The following is a 7,445-nucleotide window of genomic DNA, read 5'->3' on the forward strand; positions in this document are numbered from 1 at the left end:
ACAAAATAATTACTGAAATGATTTTTACTTATGATTAAAACACATAAGCTAGAAACCCATGAAGTTCAGAGAATCTCAAGTAGAAAAAAAATTCACAGAGAGTGCACCTGGGCATATCACTGTCACACTACTGAAAGCCAAACGCAAAGAGAAAAATTCTAAAAGGAGCCAGAGAAAAATGTGTAACACACACGGTGAAATGACCATCTCATTAAAAGGACTGCAAGGCAGGCACAGTGGATTGACATCTTTAAGGGACTAAAAGAAAGTGACCAAACTATAATGTCAGCCTAGAATCCTATGTCTAGCAGAAAGAGCCTTCAAAAATGAAGGTAAATTGCATACATTTTTAGATGAATAAATAAATAATAAATGAAAGCTGAGAGAATTTGTTGCCATCAGACCTGCACTACTAGACAGGCAAAAAGAAGTTCTTCGGTCTGAAGAGAAATGATACCATTTGGAAATTCAGATCTGCCGGAAGACTTGAAGCATGCTGAAAATGGTAAAGAAGATAAATATGACTCTAATTATTTTTTCTCTTCTGATTTCTTTGAAAGACATCTGCATACTTAAATCAAAAACAACATTTATATTGTGGGGCTTATAAGATATAATAGCAATATACATAAGAATTATAAAAATGATTAAATGGGGATACATGGAATTATAATTTGGTGAGCTTCCAAATAACATTAATTTAAGATAGAATATGATAAAGGTGCATACCTAGAGCAACCTCTTAAAAAAATAAAAGATAAAATAAAAATCCAACAGATTAGATAAAATAGAATACTAAAATATCTTAGATTAATTTAGCAGGAAAGTAAGATCAAAGGAAAAATAGGAAAAACAAATAGAAAATAAAAGTAAAGTGTCAAACTCCAAGGAAATCATACAATAGTGGGGCACCCAGGTGGTTCAGTCCACTGAGCATCTGACTTCAGCTCAGGTCATGATCTCAGGGTTCATGACTCAGGTTAGTGAGTTTTAGCACTGCATTGGGCTTGCTGTTGTCAGCAGCGCAGAGCCTGTTTCAGATCCTCTGTCCCCTCTTTCTGCCCCTCCCCCACTGATGCTTTTTCTTGTAAGAATAAATAAACATTTAAAAAGTAAAGAAATGTGTTTAAACAAATAAAAACCATACCAATAGTTACATTAAATGTAAGTGGAATACATATGCCAAATAAAAAGTGATATTGTCAGAAGGATTAAAGATGATTGCTAATAGTAATTGATACTAGTTAAAAAATTACTAATACTAATAATGGTCTCTACAAGGGTCTCATTTTAAATGCAATATGAATAGTTTGAAAGTAAAAGGATGGAAAAAGACATACCATGCAAATCCCAATCAGAACAGAGTTGGCGTGGTTATATTAATATCTGATAATGCAGACTCCAAAACAAAGAATATTACCAGAGATAGAGATGATATCTATCTCAGATGATAACTAAGTCGACTAACCAAAGAGAACTAAATTGTCTAAATGTTCATGTTCCCAATAATAAAGCTTAAAAGTAAGTGAAGCAAAACTTTACAGAAATATAGACAAATTCACAGAAGACTTTAACATTTTTGCAAAAAGAAATGGATGAATTTATAATTTTAGTAGAATATTTCATTATCCTTTGGCCAATAATTAATAGAACAACTTTATAATAAGGAAATAGTAAGATCAAATTTGCATGTTTTGCTCTGGTGGAATTGTCAAAGAAGTTTTGAAGGAGGCAGGGAGAGACAGAGAGAGAGATTGAGTATAAATTAGTAATTATTGCAGTCACCAAGTAAGAGATGATGATGGGCTGAATTAATGAAGAAAAAAGTGGGGGTAGAGAAAAGGTAATAAACTGGAGATGTATTTAAATTCTAAAATTTATTAGTTTCTATAATTTATAGTCACTTCTTGGATGCTTGGTACAGGAAGGAGGTGGTGGTAGGAAGCCTCCTACAATCTTCAAGAATTCTTGCTGGGAGACTGGATGGATGGTTTTCATCAAAATAGTGTAAGGAAGAGAATCACAACTGAGAAGAAAGACAATGACTTCACTTTGGATACTTTTTTGATCTGTGAGACATTGAGGGAAATGTCCATAGGCAACTGAATAGTTCAGATTAGAAATAGTCATAGTGACTGATGTCAGTGGAATGGTTAAAAGATACCAAGAGACAAGTACAAGGCCAAATACAGACCCTTGAACTCTGTCTCAGAAAGAGGAGATAGAGGAAGAGGAAACTGTGGTGGACACAAAGAAGGAAAGGATAGGATAATAGTCAGAAAAAATTATGTCAGGAAAACCAAGGAGAGACATGAATTCAAAAAGACGATAGTAGCCAGGGGAGCTAAATGCTACAAGACAGTGGAGACTGAAGCACATTCCTTGTATTTAGAAAATGGAACATTGGGGTGCCTGGGTGGATCAGTCAGTTAAGCGCCAGACTTCGGCTCAGGTCATGATCTCACGGTTCATGGGTTCGAGCCCCACGTCAGGCTCTGTGCTGACAACCAGCTCAGAGCCTGGAGCCTGTTTCAGATTCTGTGTCTCCCTCTCTCTCTGACCCTCCCCTGCTCATGCTGTCTCTCTCTCTCTCTCTCTCTCAGAAATAAATTTAAAAAAAAACATTAAAAAAAATTAGAAAATGGAACATTTCTCCCGACTCTTAACAGAATGACTTTCATGAAGAAAAGGGTTGGAAACCTGATTGTACTGAACTGAAAACTGAATGAGAAGTGCAGGTGAAGAAAAAGTTAATAGAGGTTAATCTTTCAGGGATCTTGACTTTTAAGCTGAATAGGAACTTCTGACTTGAAATCAATAACCCATGTCACAAATAATTAAAAAGTCTACTACAAGCTATAAGAAAGATGCCGTAGGCCCTTTGTTCAATTCAAGTGACCAATAAACTCTTCCCAAGTGGAGAGATTATCATAGTTTCTTTTACGTTATGTTAATTTTTGACCTAAGTGACATCTTCAGAGATAATTAGCCCTTGGTACTATATTTTGATCAACAGCACTGTCTGAAGGGTCTAAAAAGGCATACATTTATAAAGAAGAATGCAATAATACTTAAAGGCAATTTGGGCAAAAGCCTACTAATATTTTTCACAACAAAGAGTAGAAAGTTTGAATACACTTTTCTTTGTAATTTATACAAATGGAGGTACTCTCCAGAGAACTCAGGAGATTGAAAGGGTGTGTGGAAAAGAGGTAAATATTAGGGAAGTCTAAACTACAATCCTGTAAATAAGATGTTTCTTCTTAAGACTTTAGGACTTGAAGAAGGACTTTAAGGAGTGGCAATAAAGAGTCAAATCCCAACTTTATTCCCGAAAAGAAGGGGGGAAATGGAAATAGTACAAGGTGGAAAAATTCTAATTTGGGGCATAGAAATTGGCATTTAAAAAATAAAAATCTGGGGCGCCTGAGTGGCTCAGTCGGTTAAGCGTCTGCCTTCAGCTCAGGTCATGATCTCACGGTTTGTGGGTTTGAGCCTCACATCGGGTTCTTTGCTGTCAGTGCAGAGCCTGCTTCAGATCTTCTGTCCCCCTCTCCCTGCCCCGTCCCACTCACAGCCTCTCTCTCTTAAAAATAAACATAAAAAATAATAAAAATAATTTAAAAAATAATCTAATTCAAAAGATCAGTTTTTTCCCAGTAGTTTCTGAATGGCCTGACTGCCTAGTGGACCAGGGAAGACAGGCTGTTTTGGTGGAAGCTGCTTCAGGCCACCATCAGGAACGTCTGCCAGTTCCACTCTCTGCCCTGTGCTAGAAGAGGTAACAAAGTCAATGTTTACTTAGTCTGCTGGGTGGCGCCAGATCACCACATAACTACTGATTCCCAGAAACCACAAGCATTTCAAATGAATAAGCATAAATATATGCTTATAATTTTCATTGTATATTTTACATTTTTCTTTAAAAATCCAAATGAGGATATCAAAAAGGGGGGGGTAGTATGAAATCTCTCAAGTGTAAATACATTAATTTAAAATGATTTTTTTCTGATGATACTAAAACAGCTTTATATATAGAAATTCCCAAAAGGAATGTCCATACCTATATTACTTTTCCAGTAGGAAAGGCAAGTATAGGTGCAACATCGTTTGCAAAAAGTGAATGTGTGTGTATTATAATTACTGATGTGCTGGCAGACAGCTCTGGGAAAATGTTGATCTTGCTCTACTGCCTGCTCCACTAAGTTCCAAGGGGGTCCCTCACAGGGTCTCCAAACTTATCTTGGGCAACTGTAGTCTTGTCTCCACACTGAACTCACCATCAGGCTCAAATAATCTGCAGAGTGCTTATTTACTCTCTCCCTGTTAAAAATATTCCTGCTCTACATCCCATAACTTCAAGATTTTACTAAAGCAATCGCTACTTTATTGAATGGACTACGCAGAAAAAGCTGACGTTTTGAATGATCCTGTGGTAGAGACTGCTAGTTGTCTATCAAAATCCACACTCATATTCTTCCATAGTAATAGAGTTCAAACTGCGTATGTGACTGCACAGCTAAGACTACATTTTCCAGCCTTCTTTGCAGCTGACTCCGGTATGTGACTTAGTTATCACCAAGAGAATACGAGCGGAAATGGTAAGTGCAATGCCTACTTCATTGGTTTAAAAAACATTGCTTGCCCTCATAATGTATTCTTTTCCCTTGCCTTGAGCCAGAACATGGACATATATGCCATTTAGCTCTGCTCATACCGATGAAGACATGTCCTAAGAACTGACAGATCTGGTAAAGCCACTAGGTTTGGGACCTATATTTTTAATGGCAGCTTAGCCTTTACCTAACTAATACAGATATTAATAGACCATTGAGTTTTATCTTCCATGTTTGCATTTTTAACCCAGGCAACATAGAGACCTAGTTACTTAATGACAAAAAGCACCTTTCCTACAAGAAATCCACACACCTTTGCAAGTCAACCATGTCTGCAACATTCACAGCGCTGCTGATTTGGAAAGCAAAGTCTCTGTCTTCCTAGCTCTAGCATTTAGCAAACGTTTTAGTACAATAGTGGGTGCAAAGTAGATGTTTAAAAATATCGCATATTTTTAAAATACCCAAAATATTTGGAGGGTTTGCAGCCTCCAAAATCATGCCTCTGAGGCAGCCACCTAACCTGCTTACACACAGGGTGAGCCCTGAGAAGGTTAGGCGTTATAAGCATTTACATTGCCGCGTAGCTGGATATAACATCGAGCTTGAGAACAGACCATATGGCTAATGCTTCCACATTTTGACCTGCCAGAAAACATGGCAGTTGATCAGAAGATCAGCAGTGAATAATATTGACATTACAAACTTTACTAACATCTGAACTATACTCTCATATTAGGTGCCTAGGTGCTTAGTAGTAGTAATAATAATAATAATAATAATAATAAAAATATTGCAGGATTAATTTACCAGAGGAAGGGTAGTGAGAAATTTGAATGTTTAGCATTCACGCTGCTACTTGAATGCTGTGAAACAGCAATCCTACTCTGTCTGGGGCATCACTGAAGGCTGTGTTTGTGAGTTAGGGCACACCTGGGCACACGCTGATCTCACTGAAGCATGGTTCTCTAAAGGGCACTGCTCAAGAACATTTCTCAGTCCACTCTCCCACAATAATCTTAGCTTCAGGTCTTCCAAGTCTAGATGTCAGTTTATAACAACCCTTGAAAGTGATTTTTGTTCTGGACTTAAGCATAGCAGCAAAATGAGTCACAGAACAAAGTATTCAACCCATAGTTTTTTGTGCCCCAGAAATACAAATAATATCTCGATGGTAATTTTCAGTGTCTCTTCATTAAGAAATCATAGTCAAGTGTAGATAGAGAAAGTGTCTTTCAGGTCCCATGGTCAGTGTCAGATACAAGAATCCTAGAGACGGTTTTAGTTTGATGTTCTCTGAGTCTTAAAGTCAACCCTGTATCTTCCACTCCCCTTCTTTAGGCATTTCCTTAGATTCACCTTCCCTTGGTTTTGAAGATTGAATATAAAGAGAAGAAATGTAGCTCTGGGCTTGGAAGAGACATAAACAGTCTGTGCTGCCTAATCTGATTCCAGTTTAAGTTGCCAGAGGATTTTGTTTTTGTCTCTTCCTGTCCAACTTAGCCTAGCAAACAAATACTTTAGAGTTAGGGGGAAAAGTCATATCTTGAAAAAGCATTTGCATTTTTCTGGAAACTTCTAAGACTCTGGGCATGCTAACCTCTAACATTTGTTAGTCCCTGGGAAGAATACAAATGGAGGCCCACATACCATATGCCCAAGTAATAAAGTTATAAATTAAGCCAATAGTTTAAAGAAAATAAGTCTATTCTCCCACTTCGAAAAATAAACCTTCATAATAACCTGAAAGGCCAGGTTTGAATTTAAAATATTTGAATTCATTGGGTTTCTGTAACAGTAGATGACTGCATAAGGAGAGCCAGTCCCTTGTGCCCTAAAGGAGGTAACCCATTCCTTTCTCCTCTATTCCCACCCTATCCCACCCTAGGGAGGATCTGGTTACATGACTATCCCAATCTGTAAGTCTAAGTTTCATCTCTGTTCCTGCAAAAACCAGTCCTTTGGCCCTTTCTTGGGTCTTGGAGAGGGCCCTATAGCTGCGCATTATGTCCTAGAGAGAACAGACTCTAGAAATGCTCTACATATATGTTGGAAGGAGGCTTGGGCTGTTTAGAAAGTGAATTGTGGGATTTTACCAAGTTTTGGATGGTCATACCCCTTGTTTGCAGACTTTTAACTCCTTGGAGAGAAAGCATAGACAGAGTAGGTTTATAACAGGGGACCCGAACTCTCTTACCTGGTTCTAAGGGTGATATAGAATCTAGGGCAGCAATAGGCAACCAGCCAGGAGAAGATCTGGGAGTTGGGTTTTGGTCCTGTTTCCTAATACCACCACCCAGTTTCAACATTCGGGTAAGTATTCCTTTGAGTACATCAGCTGTTGGCTATGTTAGATGATAGCAGGGAATTTGAGAACATCAAATCAGGACCTTAGGATCTGTAAAAGATTCGAAGAAATGACTTCTGGCTACAGCCATGATAAGCACTGAGAATGGAGATTTCAAATGAATTGTTTATAAAAGAACTGTAACTGAAGCACATATCATATTGCCCCACTTACTAAATTAGTCTAATTAAGATCTAACTTTCTAGTCCCAAGAGTGGACCTGCTGAAATTATTTTTTCCCCTTTAATTAAGTGGGAACTTACACAGAGACACATGTGATTCAGTACCCATCAGATATAGTCGAGCTTGAATTCTAGTTCCAATTTCTCCCATTATCTAGGGCAATAAAAGACACAGTACGTGGCCAAAGAAGAGCTGGGTGTCACATTTTCTCAGCCCTCTAGGTAGGACTCAATGGAAGTGAGTTGCATTACTAAGAAAACCGATCTGTGTTTTGGCCGTTCCGGAAGAGGTCCATCATT

This window comes from Crocuta crocuta, unplaced genomic scaffold (assembly GCF_008692635.1).
Source record: "Crocuta crocuta isolate KB4526 unplaced genomic scaffold, BGI_CrCroc_1.0 scaffold21, whole genome shotgun sequence".
Taxonomy (NCBI): domain Eukaryota; kingdom Metazoa; phylum Chordata; class Mammalia; order Carnivora; family Hyaenidae; genus Crocuta; species Crocuta crocuta.